Here is a 16,390-nt window from a genome sequence, read left to right as displayed (position 1 = left end):
GTGAAGCAACACTTTCACTCTTTATCTCTGATTTACATGCTAATAAAGACAACTGATAGACAATAATATGATATACTTTGGTCCTAGAAGATCCTTAATGAGGAAATTCTGTGGCCTGTTTTCTCTTCTGTGCTATTTTTTGTCTTCTAAGGCAGGCATTTTTATCAGTTCAGTTTGTTGGTGTGACTAGTTCAAACTTGTTCAGGGCTTTATGTCTGAAATAAGTAATCAATTAGTGTGTGTGTATATATATATATATAAAACCAACCATTATAATTATCTAAGAATGTCAGGGAGTTGTGAAGTGGAAACAAATTAAAGAGTTGCAAAATTAAAAGAGCTCATCTTCCAACAGAAGTGTGCTGACATATATTAAAGAATAAATGAATTAAAGTAACCAAAGAGGAACAGGAGTTAAAAAGAAGACCATTGTTTAGATGGAGTCAGGCTGGTGCACTGCCAAGGAAAGCAAACAGGATTTCTGAAGGCTTGGTATGAATTTCAGCTTGCATCGTTCCGCTGGAGGGGGTGATTTCCCCAATGTCATGTTAGATCCATAGCTTGTTCTTGACAGAGTGGCAGTACCTTTCCTCCACTGCACTCTCACCACTAGCATAGATGTAAAACACAGTAAGTACTCAGAAACTACTTGAAGAGTGCACTTATCAGTAGAGATGATCGAAACATTTGTTTTTCTAAGGGAATATTTTTGCCTTTCTTCTTCCAGAATCCTCTGGTATAATCTGCTCACTGCTAGGTCACCAGTCATAAAACATTATGTAGAGGTTACTGGTCATTATCCTAATATATTTATCAAAAAATCTGGAGTATATGAAACTGCCTTTCATTGTAGCATTAGACAAAAACAATTATTCTATCAAATACAGACTTAAAACTGCCACCAAATTGGAAGAATATGATCTTAAATTTAAAAAAAACACATATACTTAAACACAATAATCTATCTTTATCTACCTTCCTAAATGTTAACGCATGAGACTTCTCTTAATATCATGAATATGCACTATGATTTTTATGTTACCTCTTTTTCTTATTTCCACTTATATTTATGCTAGTGAAATTTATTAGTATCCTTCATTGAAACACTATTATTTTCCATTGAGGAAAATATTTTATTTCCTTTATGAAAAGGATGCTTTACTTCTGAAATATAGAATTCATTTTGTTTTGGATTCTGTTTGTTTTCACATCAACTTCATTCTAAATGTTCATTCAAAATTATTTTTCAGACTTGAGTTCAGGTGAAAATGTTAATGGAATTAAAAAGTAGTTAGTCAAATGAAATTGCAATATATAAGTCAAATTTGAAGAAAACTGAATTAATAAAGGATTCTAAGTTTATAAAGAAATCAAAATTATGCTTTCAAAAATATTATGTAACTGGAGAAAGTAATTTTATTTTGAGATCTCTCATGATTCTTTAATATGTATTTTTTCTTATTAGTATGTAACCTTTGGTAACATATATAGGAGACAGTTAATTTTGGTAAGACTACATAATTCATACATTCTTCATCTTGACATACATGATCAAATACTTTATGACGTCCACTAGCCTTGCTCTTGTCCACTGCAATGGAAAAAAAATGTGTCTCATCTACTCTTCTCTATTTATAGTTTTTAGATAGTAATGGATTGATCGTACAAAACTGGGTTTACACCTGCTGATGTCTTGGAGCTCCCTCTTAATTCTGTCACATATAGAGATAAGTTATGGACTGTTGACAGATTCAGGACACTGTATCACAGAAAAATAACAAGAAAATATATTACCAACTCTGGTCCAGATGAGATGTGTAACTGGCAAGTTGGAGTCGAGGACGTATTTTTTTCTAAAAACCCGCTAATATTAAAAATATATTCAGATGAGCCTTCTGGAAAAGAAAATTAACATTAAACAATAATAAGGAAACCAAACTTGATAGAGAGATAATGCCTAGGTCCCATTTTCATGGATATTTTATGTAATAAGCGTATTGTTGACTAGAAAAATTTATCTGTTATAAACAACATGGAGCATTTTTGTCAAAGTTTGGATAAGTAGGAGTTGGAAGATGGAAATATATTGATTATCTGCTGGATGATGATTACATCAAATTAAGTAAACATAAATATTATTATTACTAGAAGTTCAGTGTGGAAACATCTACTTTACCCTCTTCAGAGATGGGAATTTTTGAAGTGAGAAATTGCTATCAATTGTGCTTGTCACTGAATTATATATATATGTATATTTATGTATATATGTTTTTATATATATGTGTATATATGTATATATTTGTTTTATATATGTGTATATATGTTTTTATATATAAAAGAATATACATATTCTGTATATATGAGTATATACAAGATTATGATATACTAATGATGTATTCTTTTACATATAAAAAAGAATATGATATATTAAGCAAATGCAAGAACCTAACCTATATGTATATGTATATGTATCTTCTTACATTTGCTTAATGTATTCTTTTAGAATATGAAAAATGTTATATTCTTTTGAGCGAAGGAAAGAGAGAGAGATGATGAACTGTATTAACAAGTACTGTCACTCAAGTTTTCACCAATCCAGGCATAGCTAATGCTTGGAGTTTGTTGCTTATAATTGTTTAAAATATTCCAAGTTGTAGAACTTTATTCTGTTTAGCACTCAAGATATAAAGACATACAAGATGATTATTTAGGCTTCATCCAGTTTAGCCTTTAGGTTAATGGGGTCATTCACTGGACTATTATTAAAATTTGCTAAGGCTTTAAACATTTTGCAGATAATTACAGAAAAACAAAACGAAGAAACCCAAAACATTTTTTCTTCCATCTTAAATATCTTTGTTAGTTACAAAGAGTTAATGATACATTTATTATACTGCTATGCACTGAAAATTTTATTATCAGTCTTTGAAATGTGCTGTTACAGAGTGCTCATTTGTTTCTTCTAAGAAAATGGCCTAGGCACTTAGCAGAATAGTAATTCTTAATTGTTCTACAGTGCAGGTAAAAATGCTGTTAGTGTGAGGAAATATACCTTTTTGTTCAATTTTTTATGTTCCTGTTTTGCTAATACCTCACCCTGTTCTTTAATATTCTCTGAGAGTCTCAGGAAGTGGCTGCTATACCAAGTGCATATTCAATTAGACATTCTGTCACATAAAGTGAGAATGTAAATTTTAACAATAATTTAGATATCTAAAATAATTCACAAGTACACAGGATCGTTAGTTCATTATTCATGAATAAAGAGATTTAGAGCTGAAGCTGAGATGAAAGTCTTCCTGGTAAAGAGGTTGAGTGAAAAAAAGACTTGGGATCATGGAGTAATTTCATAAAGTGCTATTTCTACAATCAGGAAGTGACATTCATTACTTGATAAAATTAGTTGAGGAATACATTTTATTCTGTTTCTCAAATAATTGTATTTGTATGAGCATAGGAAGCAAATCATTGGAAAGATGAAATTAAATTTTAGTACATTTAGTGGCTACAGTCTCTGTGTGAAGGAACTTTTCTATTCCTAATAGTGATGTGACTTTCTAACTTCGTAAGGTCATTTGGGATTTTGGTGGGCCAGATGTGGAAAATATTTCTAGCTAATTTAATGAGTGATAACCATAAACTTATCTATAAAATGACTTTTAAAATATTCCACATCCCAGCTACTCCACATTATATTAATTGAAATCACAATGAATTCATGATTTGTAACATATATAATATTTATTCCAATACTTATTCACCATGATTGGGAATGGAGTGTAAATCTTTAATTCCTGCCCCCAAAATCCCTTCTCTTAGACTCACCTATTCTGTTAGTAGTCCCAGTTGTCGCTTAGTGCATATGTTGTGCTCCAAACAAGTTTGCTGCATGTGAGTATCTCTAACATGAATATCTCTAATATGAAATTTCAAACATATGAAAGAAATTACATCTCCTTCATGTGTTAGCAACTTTGCACATCGTCTGGTTGTCTTCATTGGCTTTCCATAGTCTTCTGTAATCGCAATCAGTAATAACGCTCTGGATAAAGAGTAACAAGACCTCTTAGTTTCTCATCACCGTTGCACTACCTATGAATTCAGAAGCTGTGAACAAGTCATCTAATAGTTCTAGACGTTCATGTCTTCATCAATAAAAATAAATAAGAATAGATGACTGTCCCTATTGAATCAAACTCTGAAATTCTAATTTCCACTAATTATTTCCTCATTCTTTCATTTCTATTATTTCCAGGTTCCTTTATTTACATTCCGTCTGGGAAATACTTTGTGTGTTCCACTTTCTAAACTATCTAAGCAATCACAACCTTATATAGCGATACTCTCCAATAATGAAAATTCAATAAATATCCCAAAGTCTGTGTCATCCTTTCTGCTATGGAATGTAACACTTTGTCCAACTTCTCTTAGAATGTAAAATTCACAAACATGCTATTTTGTGCTTAGTGAGGATAAATAGCATAAGGAGCTGTTGTTTCCATTTTCCTTAGAGTTTTGAGAGTAGAAAAGGAAGGGAAACTGGCAAACATGCCAAAAGTGATATTTTATTATGTAAACATCAGACTACGTGTTAAAAGATTACCTGTAAAATACAAGGTTTAATTTTTCATATTGCAATCCTAAACAAATTTCTATGGCCTCAATTAACTAAGAAATATTTCCCAGTCAACTTTCATTTCTTAGGAAGTAAAGACTTTACTTGGGTTTTAGAAATAAAAGTTCCCAAGGTGCAAGGATCTCTTGAGCCCAGGAGTTTGGGAACAGCCTGGACAATATAGTCAGGCCCTGTCTCTACAATAAGTAAATAAATATTAGCTGACCATAGTGCCACACACTTTAGTTCCATCTACCAGGGAAGCTGAGGCAGGAGGATCACTTGAGCCCAAGAAGTTATTGAGCCCAATAAGCTATAATTCTAGCACTGCACTCCAGCCTGGGAAACAGACAAAGACCCTGTCTCAAAAAATAAAAACAAAAAATAAACTAAATTATTAAAATTTCCACTTAAAATATTATTTTGAATAGTTATTTATGGTGTCAAGGAGAACATTCTGAACCCATTTGACATTTTCAAATAAGACATTTATATGAAGTTAAGAGCCATTTCCCTTGCTTCAAACCATAAGAATATCTCCCAGCCTGTTCATCTGGTAATTATTATTTAAAATAAAATTACAAAAAAAATTGGAATATATTTTCTAATCATGAAGCTGTACCATCACAGTTTTGCAATTATGCAATTCTTCATAATATAGAGTCTACCTAACAATGACTTAGTTGATTAAAAAAATGAGGTGCGTATCAGCTAGCTCTTCATTTCATTTTATAAATTTATTAATATAATACATATTACATTACGTAGGTTGTTGAATGTGGCAATTCACTCAAAAAGTGCAAAACAAGGTCAAACTGGAATGCAGATGAGGTCATAAACTTTTAAAATAGTCAATAAAACAATTAATGTATCAACAGCATGTGCTATTAAGCAGTAATGTAATGATGCCACTGATCACACCAGGGTCCTCTGAGTGTTTATAAACAGGCAAGGAAGCTGGGCTCTGCAGACATTTCACATGGATGCTGAAGAAAAATAGCAGCGTTTATTTAGCCTTGAAATTGTTAAAATAACTCTATTTTGAATGCTTCCAAGAAGCTCAAAATATACATATTACAAAGCATATACTGAATAAATAAAATGGAAACATCCAAAATCTAAATCAGAGCCAATTTTATTTGCTTTTAAATTATAAGAACATACACATTCATTGTAATAAATTTAAGTAAAACTAACATTGGAAAGTTAAAAATCAAATCTCTGCCCTCTCAAATGCCATTTTTGCAAGTAGTCTCAATTAACAGTTTAATTTGAATTATTTCCTCAATTTTTCTATCTGTGATATAGGTAATATATCATAAACATCATCTGGAATGTGTATGATATATGCCTATTTATTATATATACATAGATACTATAATAATGGAACCACACTATATCTATTCTCTGTGGTTCATTTTTCCATTTTATTCAGTCGTATGTTTGTTTTCATTTTATTTTAAACACTTTAAAAATTATTGAAAATGAAACAATCATCTTGTTTAGCAGTATATAGGTTAATATACAGTGGGATTGAAAATATCTTCCTATCTATTTTTAAACATCCCAAATCATCATGGTTTTAGTACCCTAAAATCTATTGGAAAATCATTATTGAAAGTCTGCTATAGAAGTATTAATAAGATGTTTAGCTAATTATATTCCTAAATAAAACAAGTAGCTATATCTATGTCATTCTTCTCCTCTTCAATTGTGTAAATGAACTATCTAGTATTTGGACTTTGCTTATTTCTAATACCACAGTTTAAAGGTAACTTCAAGTTATACTGAATTCCATATCCCAGTGAAAAACAGATTATTCAGTTGCATTTGTTTTGTCATGATCATTAATTCATAAGGGTGCCAAGAAGATGCAGGAAATGCTTCAGTTTCTATTTTGGGTGATGTGATGAAGAGACTTTATGATATGGTTTGCCTGTGTCCCTATCCAAATCTCATCTTGAATTGTAGTTCTCATTATCCCCACTGTCATGGGAGGGACATGGTGGGAGGTAATTGAATCATGAAGCCAGTTACTCCCATGCTGTTCTTGTGATAGTGAGTGAAATCTCATGAGATCTGATGGTTTTATAAGGGTCTTTTCCCCCTTTGATCAGCACTTTTCCTTCCTGCTGCCATGTGAAGAAGACATGTTTGCTTCCCCTTCCACCATGATTATAAGTTTCCTGAGGCCTCCCCAGCCATACAGAACTATGAGTCATTTAACCTTTTTTAAAAATAATTACCCAGTCTCTGGCAGCTCTTTATAGTAGTGTGAGAACAGACTAATACACCTCACCACTAAAAAAATAGACAATGTATTCATTTATAAAGTTTTATGTCATATTCATGGCTAAGAGAATGGATACAATGACTACTGATTTGTGGCTAGGATTGACTGTCGTTTTTCTGCACATTTTTTTCTCCAGATTGATTAAGGGTGTGCAGCATTGCATTGAAATTGAAGAGCATAATCCACCCCAACTCCAACATGCAAACACACACACATACACAACTAAACATTTATTTTACTAATTTACATGCTTTTGTAGTTGAGAGAAGATTAGTTATCGTTAGTCAGTCACCCTGCAGTTATTATTACAGATTGAACAGTACAGCAGCTGAGCATGATTCACTGAATAAGTAAATTTTATACCAGTCATGCAAATGAGCTATGCTGATGCCTGGCAGAAACCAAAATACAATTATAGCCCATAAAGTTTGATACAGTCCATAGTTGAAGAAAAAGACAATTCCAAACTTGTTACCATCTGAAATTTCAAATAACCTTTAAGAGAAAAAAAGAACATGTGTAAGCATTTAACTGTATATACAATGTACTATACTAGGAATAGTTACTTATTAATGGGTCAAATTATGGAAACAATTTAAATATGTAACATAATCATAACTGCTTAAGTTTGAATAAATTTTAAATTAATATTTTAATAATAATGTAGCTTATAGGCTACACATGCCCAAAGGTACTTTCCTATTCATTCAACAAAGACAGGATTTATTGCCAGGGATTGATCTTGGCACTGTAGTAAAGAAGACAGAAAGAATATATATTCTTGTCAAGGTTGAGTAATTAAATACATAAAGGAATTTTATCTTGCAATAGGAACCATGGAAAAGGTAAATATTGAGGAATAATAGTAGAGACTATAACAGACAATGATGGCTAGGCCAGTGAGGTACAATTTAATGAGAGGATGAGAGCTGAATTGTGTTCCAAATGATCCAGGCAAGCAATAATTAGTAGAAGGAGTTTATTAGGCAGAAATAACAGCAAGTGCAGGTAACCTAAGGCAAGGATTCCTATGGATTTTAGAAGAACTGGGAGACAGCCAATGCAATGGGAACAGGGAGATTGAGATGGGGGGGTCCACATATATGAACAAAGTTTTAAAATTGTCCTTAGAAAACCATATAGGAAATTATTAAAAACCCAGTGACCCCTAAAAACAGAAAGAAAATATACACATATCTCCTTTATAAATGTTTTTGTAAATTATTCTGCTAAAAGAGAAAATGATAGTCAAAGTCATTTAATGGAATCATGTTGATAGTAAATTTAAATTATAGTTAAATTATTCCCTTTGCAATTCATCATATATAGATAGATTTTCTTTCTGTTATTTACTTTCTTGGGACTAACCAATGTGTAAGATTCCATTTTAGCATTAGAATCTTAAAACAATTTTTTGCATTCATCAGATCCAAATATTTCCCTCTACCCTTTTAAAAATGAAGAAGCCAAAGACCATATGGTTCCAGTGATTTGTCCTAGGTCAAAACAAGCTGTACCAGGGAAGTCTCTAGAAGTAACATCATCAGAGCACTCAGGCAGTATGTGTTTTTCTATTGCAACACATGCAAATCTGTTACGGAAACACTCAAGAGGTGGAAAAATGAAGTTGGTATGGAAATGTAGACTATAGCTATCTTAAAATCATCTGACAATTTACATCAGTACATAAATATCTGATTTAAGTAATTGTTAAAGAAATCCTTGTAGATGGCAAATGTTATTCCAGCCATTTTTAAAGAAATATATGGTGAGCAGTTTCCCTGTTTTGTGTTACAGTAACTGGAATCTGACGTAGTAAAGAGGTTTCCTCCATCCTAGTCTAATATTTGATAAAGTTACAATTTCATTTACATCTGTTTTCATAAAATTGTGAATGTTATAATTAGGTGTGAATATTTATATAATATGAATAAAAGATATAAATTATAGCAGAATGTCTATAATTATGAGCATCTCTTTCTTGTATGTTTAGTTGTTATTTATTAGAATATAATGCTCAGGATGAGAACTTTTACAAAGAGTAGCTTTTCAATAGAATAAAATATTTTTCATTGGATTATCTCAGTGAAAATAAGGGTGAGTTTGTGACACTGGGGCCTGCCTGAGGGTGGAGGGTGGGAGAAGGGAGAGGAGCAAAAAACAAAAACAAAAACAAAAAAACAAAAAAAACGATTGGGTACTAGGCTTAGCACCTCCTCAGTCACAAAATAATCTGTATAACAAACCCCTGTGCAATGAGTTTACCTGTATAAGAAACCTACACATGTAGCCCTGAACCTAAAATAAAAGTTTCTTTAAAAAAAGAGTGAGTTTATGAAGTAAAGTTTTATGATTTCTGTTGCCAGAGCACACACATACTTGTGTTTTAATTTGAGAATATTTTTAAAGCCATCTGCAGCATCTCCAGTAATTCTGAGAACATAATCAGTTCCCAATTACCTTCTCAAAAGGATAAAGTAAAGCAGTGAATAATCCAAAGACTATTTATATTTGGCTAATTACATTTCTGTTTTCTCCTTTTATTTTTTTTCACACACTCACTTTTTCATGAATTGGAAATGAAAACTTTTTTTCTTAGTGACCCAACTCTAATGGATAGTAAAGGGGAACAAAGCATTCTTTCATTGTAAGTAATCGGCAAATTTCATTCTACAAAGTGACTTTTTATTTTTTTTAATTTTTAAATTTTTTTATGTGTCAAATGCCTAATCTCATTTATTATTTTTATTCATTTTTCTTCTTTAACTTCTAGTTTGTGTTAAGTTCTGGGGTACATGTGCAGGACGTGCAGGTTTTTTTACATAGGTAAACGTCTGCCATGGTGATTTGCTGCACAGATCAACTTATCACTTAAGTATTAAGCTTAGCATCCATTAGCTATTCTTCTATTTGATTCCTGACTATGAGCTTCTACACTGAGTGGGACTCCCCTATAGGTGAACTGCCCCACTTCTCAGAACTTTTAGAAACATTTTACTTGACAAACATAAAGAAGCTTTGTCTTTTTCCATTAAGCTACATTTTTTTTCTAATAACATCTTCAAATTTAAAGGCCTAATGAAAATTTCACTCTTGAAGTCATAGAACATAGAGTAAATTTGAATGTAAGTCAAGACCAAGAATCAACATTATTATTTTGAAAAATACATTTATAAAATTATTCTGTTTGAAATTAAGAAACAAATGTTGCCAGCGAGATTGAAGAATCCAGGTGTTGCTTTCTCTTTTTCCAGAATTTCTGATTAAAGAATGTGGAGTCACTGTTTGTTTACAAGGTAGGGTTTCAGGGGAGTCGTACCCTGAACAAGTTAGTTTCAACAGAGGTGGCAGAAATTATCTAAGACATTTCTGAGAGGAAGACTTGGTAGATGAGATGAGTAGGTGGAGTGATACTCATTCCAGGAGAACCTGGGGTAGGTAGGGCTTGAAGACAGATTTCACATATTTAACAAATTTAACCACAGCAGAGAAAGCTATTTTTAGTCCTACCTTTATAACCAAATATTGGATTATAATGTAGCTCTTATATTCAAATACTTGCCTATGCCTACTTTTACATACTTGGTGTAATTATGACTTTTTAGTGTTTCTTGGAAGTGCATTCTATAGGCAAACATATATTTTATAGTAGCTGATATAAGGGATTGGTTATTGTATCAGGCCATTTATGCATTGCTATAAAGAAATACCTGAGACTGGGTAATATATAAAGAAAAGAGGTTTAACTGGCTCAAGCACTCACTGCAGGCTGTACAAGCATGGGGCTGACATCGCTCGGTTTCCAGGGAGACCTCAGATAACTTTTACTCACGGTGGAAGGCGAAGCCGGAGCAGGCACTTCACATGGTGAAAGTAGGAGCAAGAGAGAGAGAGAGTGGGGCAGGGGTGCCACATGACTTTAAAGGAGCAGATCTCAGGAGAACTCACTATCATGAAGATAGCGTCAAGCCATGAGGGATCCGCCCCCATGATCCAAACACCTCTCACTAGACCCTACCTCCAGCACTGGTGATTACAATTCAACATGAGATTTGGGTGGGGGACCAATATCCAAACAATATCAATTATTTAATTTTATATTTGTGTTACTGGTAAATAAGTTATTCTTAGAGTAATTTTCTGTTATAAATTTTACCTATGTGATAAATTTTAGGGATACGTTAATTTTCAACTTTGCTCTTCAGTATTTAATAATATTTTATGTATTTAATAACATTTTTAATAAGCATTATTTTAAGTATTTAACAATGTTTGCAAATGACATTGTGAGAAATCAGGAAAGTGTATAAACATAGGTTGCATCCAATAAGTAAAGAGTTTTACTTTATAGAATAGCAAGAATTTAAATAATTAGTTAATCAAATACTTTTTTTTCTTTTTGCTGGAAATTGTATAATTAATAGGATCTAATAAGATGTAATAATTCAATAAGTTTAAATTGAATCAAATTTCAGATAAGTAATTATAGTAAATAATGAAGGAAAACTAAATCCTGCTCAAGTACTTTTTTTAGTATAAATGAATTACCTTTTACTTTTTTTTTTTTTTTTTGAGACGGAGTCTCTCTCTGTCGCCCAGGCTGGAGTGCAGTGGCACGATCTCGGCTCAGTGCAACCTCCGCCTCCCTGGTTCACGCCATTCTCCTGCCTCAGCCTCCTGAGTAGCTGGGACTACAGGCGCCTGCCACCACGCCCGGCTAACTTTTTGTATTTTTAGTAGAGACGGAGTTTCACCGTGTTAGCCAGGATGGTCTTGATTTCCGGACCTCGTGATCCGCCCGCCTCGGCCTCCCGAAGTGCTGGGATTACAGGCGTGAGCCACCGCGACCGGTCTACCTTTTACTATTTTATGCTTAGTCTTATTTTATCATATTCTGTAAATGTCTTTATGGGCAGTATATATTCTATTTATTTGTGTATTCTGTTAATAGCTATAACATGTAGAATATAGTACACGTTTAAAATAGATTTTATGGAAAAACACATGTGGCTTACTTTAATAAGCATTGCACAAAGACTGACTATGATAAAATGAATATAGCTTATAAAACAGCTTGGAATCAGCATGCATGTTTTTATGTATTTTTTGTTTATTTCATTGTAGATTTATACAAACGTTCACACTAATGGTCTTTACTACTTAAAAGGTTTAGCTAGGAGATTTGTTTATTTGACAAATATTTATAAGCTCCTACTGGGTGCCAAGTACTAAGCAAGGAGTAGGATATAAAATAGTAAAAAAAAAAAAAAAAACCAAAAAAAAAAAACAGGAATAAACAAAATTTTTATGAATCCTAAAAATTAGCAATTGATAGAATTTTAAATAAGTGAGCATGCAAAGGAAGATATGATTATAAATTGTGATAAGGATTGTAATGGAAAAATAAAAACATGAGAAAGGGTAAAGGGACCAATTTTATATCAAATCAAGAAGTATCTTATAGGAAGTAATATTCAAATTGTGATCTGAAGGATAGATAAAAATTTCTAGAACACAGGGCAGAGATTAAATTGGTTAGAAATTGTAGAAATTGGCCAAGATAATAAATCTTTATCTGATTTTAGATGAAAAACCATTTTAGGTAGAGGAGTGCATAATCCCATTATACTTTTACAAGATTACCTTGTCTGTCTTGTGGGAAATGGACTTAGACTTGGATGGAGTCATTTGTGTGTACGTGTGTGTGTGATGAAGATCATCTCTGGATGGATTGAATGGGGGTGGTGTGGGAGATAGAGGCATTAAGAATGTCCCCCAGTTTGGGAACATGAGTAAATGAAAACGAGTTTTGCCTTCATTGAGATCAAGAAGTGAAATAAGGAACAAGTTGATGGAAGGATCAGAAGTGATAGATAGATAGATGATAGATAGATAGATAGATAGATAGATAGATAGATAGATAGATAGATAGATAGATAGATAGATAGAGATGGATAATTTAAGTTAGTGTCATTGCTACATAAATAGTATTTGAAACAATGGGAATAAAATATATTACCTTGAGAACAGAAAAGTATTGAGCGCTGAGCTATGACAAATTTCATCAGTCAGTAGTTAAATAGAGAATTAGATAGGAAAGAAAGAAAAAGGTGGAGGGATAGGAGAAGGTAAGTAGCAGATGGTGGAGTGGGCAAAGCTAGAGAGAAAAAAGAGGGATAGGCAAGAGACAAAAAAGAAGGAGAGAGATTCAAGTACAACATAGTCAAATCGTGTAAAATGAGCACAGAAAAGTGTTTGTGATTTGACAGACACAGAGGTTATTGGTGGTCTTAGAAATGTAGTGTTTGGAGTTGTAAGGGGGGGATATGATCAGAATAGGTGGCTGTTTCAAGAATTTTGGACATGAATGAGAGAAGAGAAAGTAGAGATCTTGAAGGAGATGTGGATTTGGCTGTTTTATCTTAAAATGAGAGTTACTATAGAATATTTGTATGTTGTTGTAATATTCTATTAGAGAAGAATACTGAAGATTCAGGAGAAAGAAGCCTTTGAGAAAACATAAGGTGGAACGAAGGGAATGGGCTCTAGAACACAGATAGTCATATGAATTTTTGATAGGAAGAGAGATATCTTCACTGTTTATAATGAATAAGATAATAGAAACAATAGATTCAGAACCATGTAGATTTACAGACTTTGGATAAAATATGAAGGAGTTTCAAATGTCTTTTATTTTCTCAATGAAATGTGATGCAAGCTTTCATTGGAATTTATACAAGGGCATTCAGTTACTAAAGTAATGGAAAAACATAATTATGAGAAAGTTTGCCCAGGCTCCATCTTTGCATGCATTCCAGGTCGATAACCCTCAAAGAAGTGAAAACTCCAAGGTTTTTGTTTCATTTTTGTCTTGGATTTAACCTCTTTGCTCTGATACTGATATTTTTTCTGAACTCAACACTTATAACTTGTCAAAACAAAACAAAACATCGTGTCTTTCTTTGCTACCCAAATATGGATATTCAACATTAGAATAAAAGATAATTTTGTGTTGTTCCTTATAAATAAAATGTATATTCTTTATAAATACAAATGTATATGATTTATGACCTTCATAACTTTATATAACAGTACATATATATCTATGTAACTGTATGTAAATGTATGTATGATTTTTGGCCTTAATAACTTCATACATATGCATATATAAATACACATATATACATACATTCATATTCATATATATATACACATATATACATACATTTATGTACATATATATGAAGTTAAGGCCAAAAATCATATACATTTATATACAGTTACATATGTATATTTATGTATTCTTATGAAATGACATATTATACAATTATATATAATATATATATTCTTATAGAAGATAGTAGCATAAACTAAGAAAAGAAGCAATCCATATATAAATCCTTACATAAATCTCTGATCTATAATTCACATACTTCTACAAAAGAAGTCTGAATAATTATATTTTGTAGTCTATGTAGAAAAACTAAAATAGCATATGTGAATGTCTCATAATACATTTTACTTTTTAAACACATATATCTGCACAATAGGTACCTTTAAGAAACTTGTAAAATAGCACACTAAGGAATAGTATCTATTTTTCTTGCAGTCATGCAGAAATTGCAATTGCTTTTATTTTGCAGATGGATAATCCTAAGCGAGGAGAAAAATCAGTGTTTTTTTTTTTTCATATTTGGTTTGCAGAGTTACTTTACCCTAAATACCTTACAAGATCTATCTGAAAATTATCATTTAAATTGGCTCCTGAATTTCAGCATCTGAACATAATTCTCCTATTTTCTTATGGTCAGTGACAGCAACAATAATAGCAACAACAACAAAACTCCAAACTAACAAAAATTAAAATGCAAGACAATAACAAACTATCAATAACCTGAAACTATACCTTGAAAACATCATTTTTGTTATCTGGTAAATTAATCTTTTATATGTCTAATTAAACAATTGAACATTTTAGTGTTTCTTTTCACTTACGAAAGGGCTTTAAAGTGTTTTAAGGGATACAACAGGTATGAAAAAATATTTAGCAAATTTTCACTTAACATTATTAACATCTGTCTGCATTATGTGCTTCCTCTAAATATTATATTTTTGCCTTTAAAATCGGCATTCCTTTAATTGCCTTGTAGCTATTTTCTATGTGAAATCTGGTGGGATAGAGCATTTCCAGTGAGGAGATCAGATTTTACCAGAAGCACCATTTCCCAGCACTCTTTTCTGGTAGAAGCTGGGTTCCTGGTGGAAATGATGCTGCTTTTAGGATGATCTGAAGTACTCTGGAGAGATACCTTCTGCTCAGTTACCATTCAAGCTGGAACCTGCTATGACAGTTGTCAACAGTGCCCTTTCTGATGTCGCCCAGTTGTGTTCCATTTAGAATAAGTACTTAAAGAGACACCTGCTAGGAAAGCCAGAATAGAGAAACTGCATGATTCTGGCAAACATATGTAGACAATAATATTCCTTTCCTACCTTGGGCAATAACTTAATAAAGCCTTTAAGACAACAGAATCTTAAGTAGTCATCCTTTTTGTTGTTGATGAGAAGGAGGGATATGGATACCAGCATCAAAACTTTCTTTGTGTGCCTACAGCTGTGATCTGGGCACTACCACGTTATCCTGCTGCTATGACTCTCCAGCCATATGCTGCCGTTTATAGTACAGCCTATGATTCAGGCTGCAATGCTTGTGAAATTGGCATAAAGGCTGTCATCACCGTACTCTAAACACCCTGCAAGCCAGATTTTTCTTCTTCCTATGAAAATTAGACGAGATCCCCCAAATGTCAAGCATATAGATGGTATATATTCTAAACATATAAAGGTGTACCATTCAAAAAGAGCAAAATATTATTTATTAATTATCACAGAGGGAGAAGTATAAAGATAATCTATTAACAGAATGAGAAATAAAATGAGCCAACCCAAACCTATTAAAGGTCTCTGGTAAGTAAGGAAAAGCATTTAAAGATGACAGACTAAGTATTTGGATCACTGGGGTGCAGAGAAGTGGTCTGCTTTTCAACATTAGTGTTTAAATGGAAAACAAATCTAAAATTAGTTTCAAATTTCAGAAACCTGATTTTATTATTTTATCTTTATCCTCAGGAATTATACAATGAAAAAATGATAATAAAGGTGGTCCTATGGATAAAAACAAAGGTAAAATAAACTCTCTGCACTTTTCCAAACATCAGATTTATCCTTATTTTTCTTATTTGATTACAGATAAAGTGTAATATCCTGGACTAGATACAGGTCATACAAATGACAAATTACAGTTTGTATCTGTTTTTCCCATCTACCCTGACTTCCAGCTAAAGGCACTTGTTCTGATCCTAGCTCTACCTGCCTTGCCTAAGTATTGACTTCTGTTGTTCATATTGGTCTTGAGCCTTGTTGGGTTTATGGAATTGCTACTCCCAGTAAAATATTGTATGTATGGTAATAAAACATGTGTC

General features: G+C 32.4%; 1 protein-coding gene and 1 long non-coding RNA gene across 6 annotated transcripts in view; one reads left to right on the top strand and one right to left on the bottom strand.

Annotated features, from left to right (window-relative positions):
- Positions 1-16,390, top strand: part of PCDH9 (protocadherin 9) — a 922,754-nt gene that overhangs the window by 238,268 nt on the left and 668,096 nt on the right. The window lies entirely within an intron of this gene.
- Positions 489-15,236, bottom strand: LOC109029458 (uncharacterized). Its single transcript, XR_002008542.2, has 4 exons — positions 15,119-15,236; positions 3,826-4,042; positions 1,795-1,895; positions 489-609 (listed from the first exon to the last, which is right to left on the bottom strand). It is a non-coding gene; the product is annotated as an uncharacterized lncRNA (long non-coding RNA).

This window comes from Gorilla gorilla, chromosome 14, assembly GCF_029281585.2.
Source record: "Gorilla gorilla gorilla isolate KB3781 chromosome 14, NHGRI_mGorGor1-v2.1_pri, whole genome shotgun sequence".
In the NCBI taxonomy this organism is placed as follows: Eukaryota; Metazoa; Chordata; class Mammalia; order Primates; family Hominidae; genus Gorilla; species Gorilla gorilla.
This window is presented reverse-complemented; position numbering and strand designations above follow the sequence as displayed.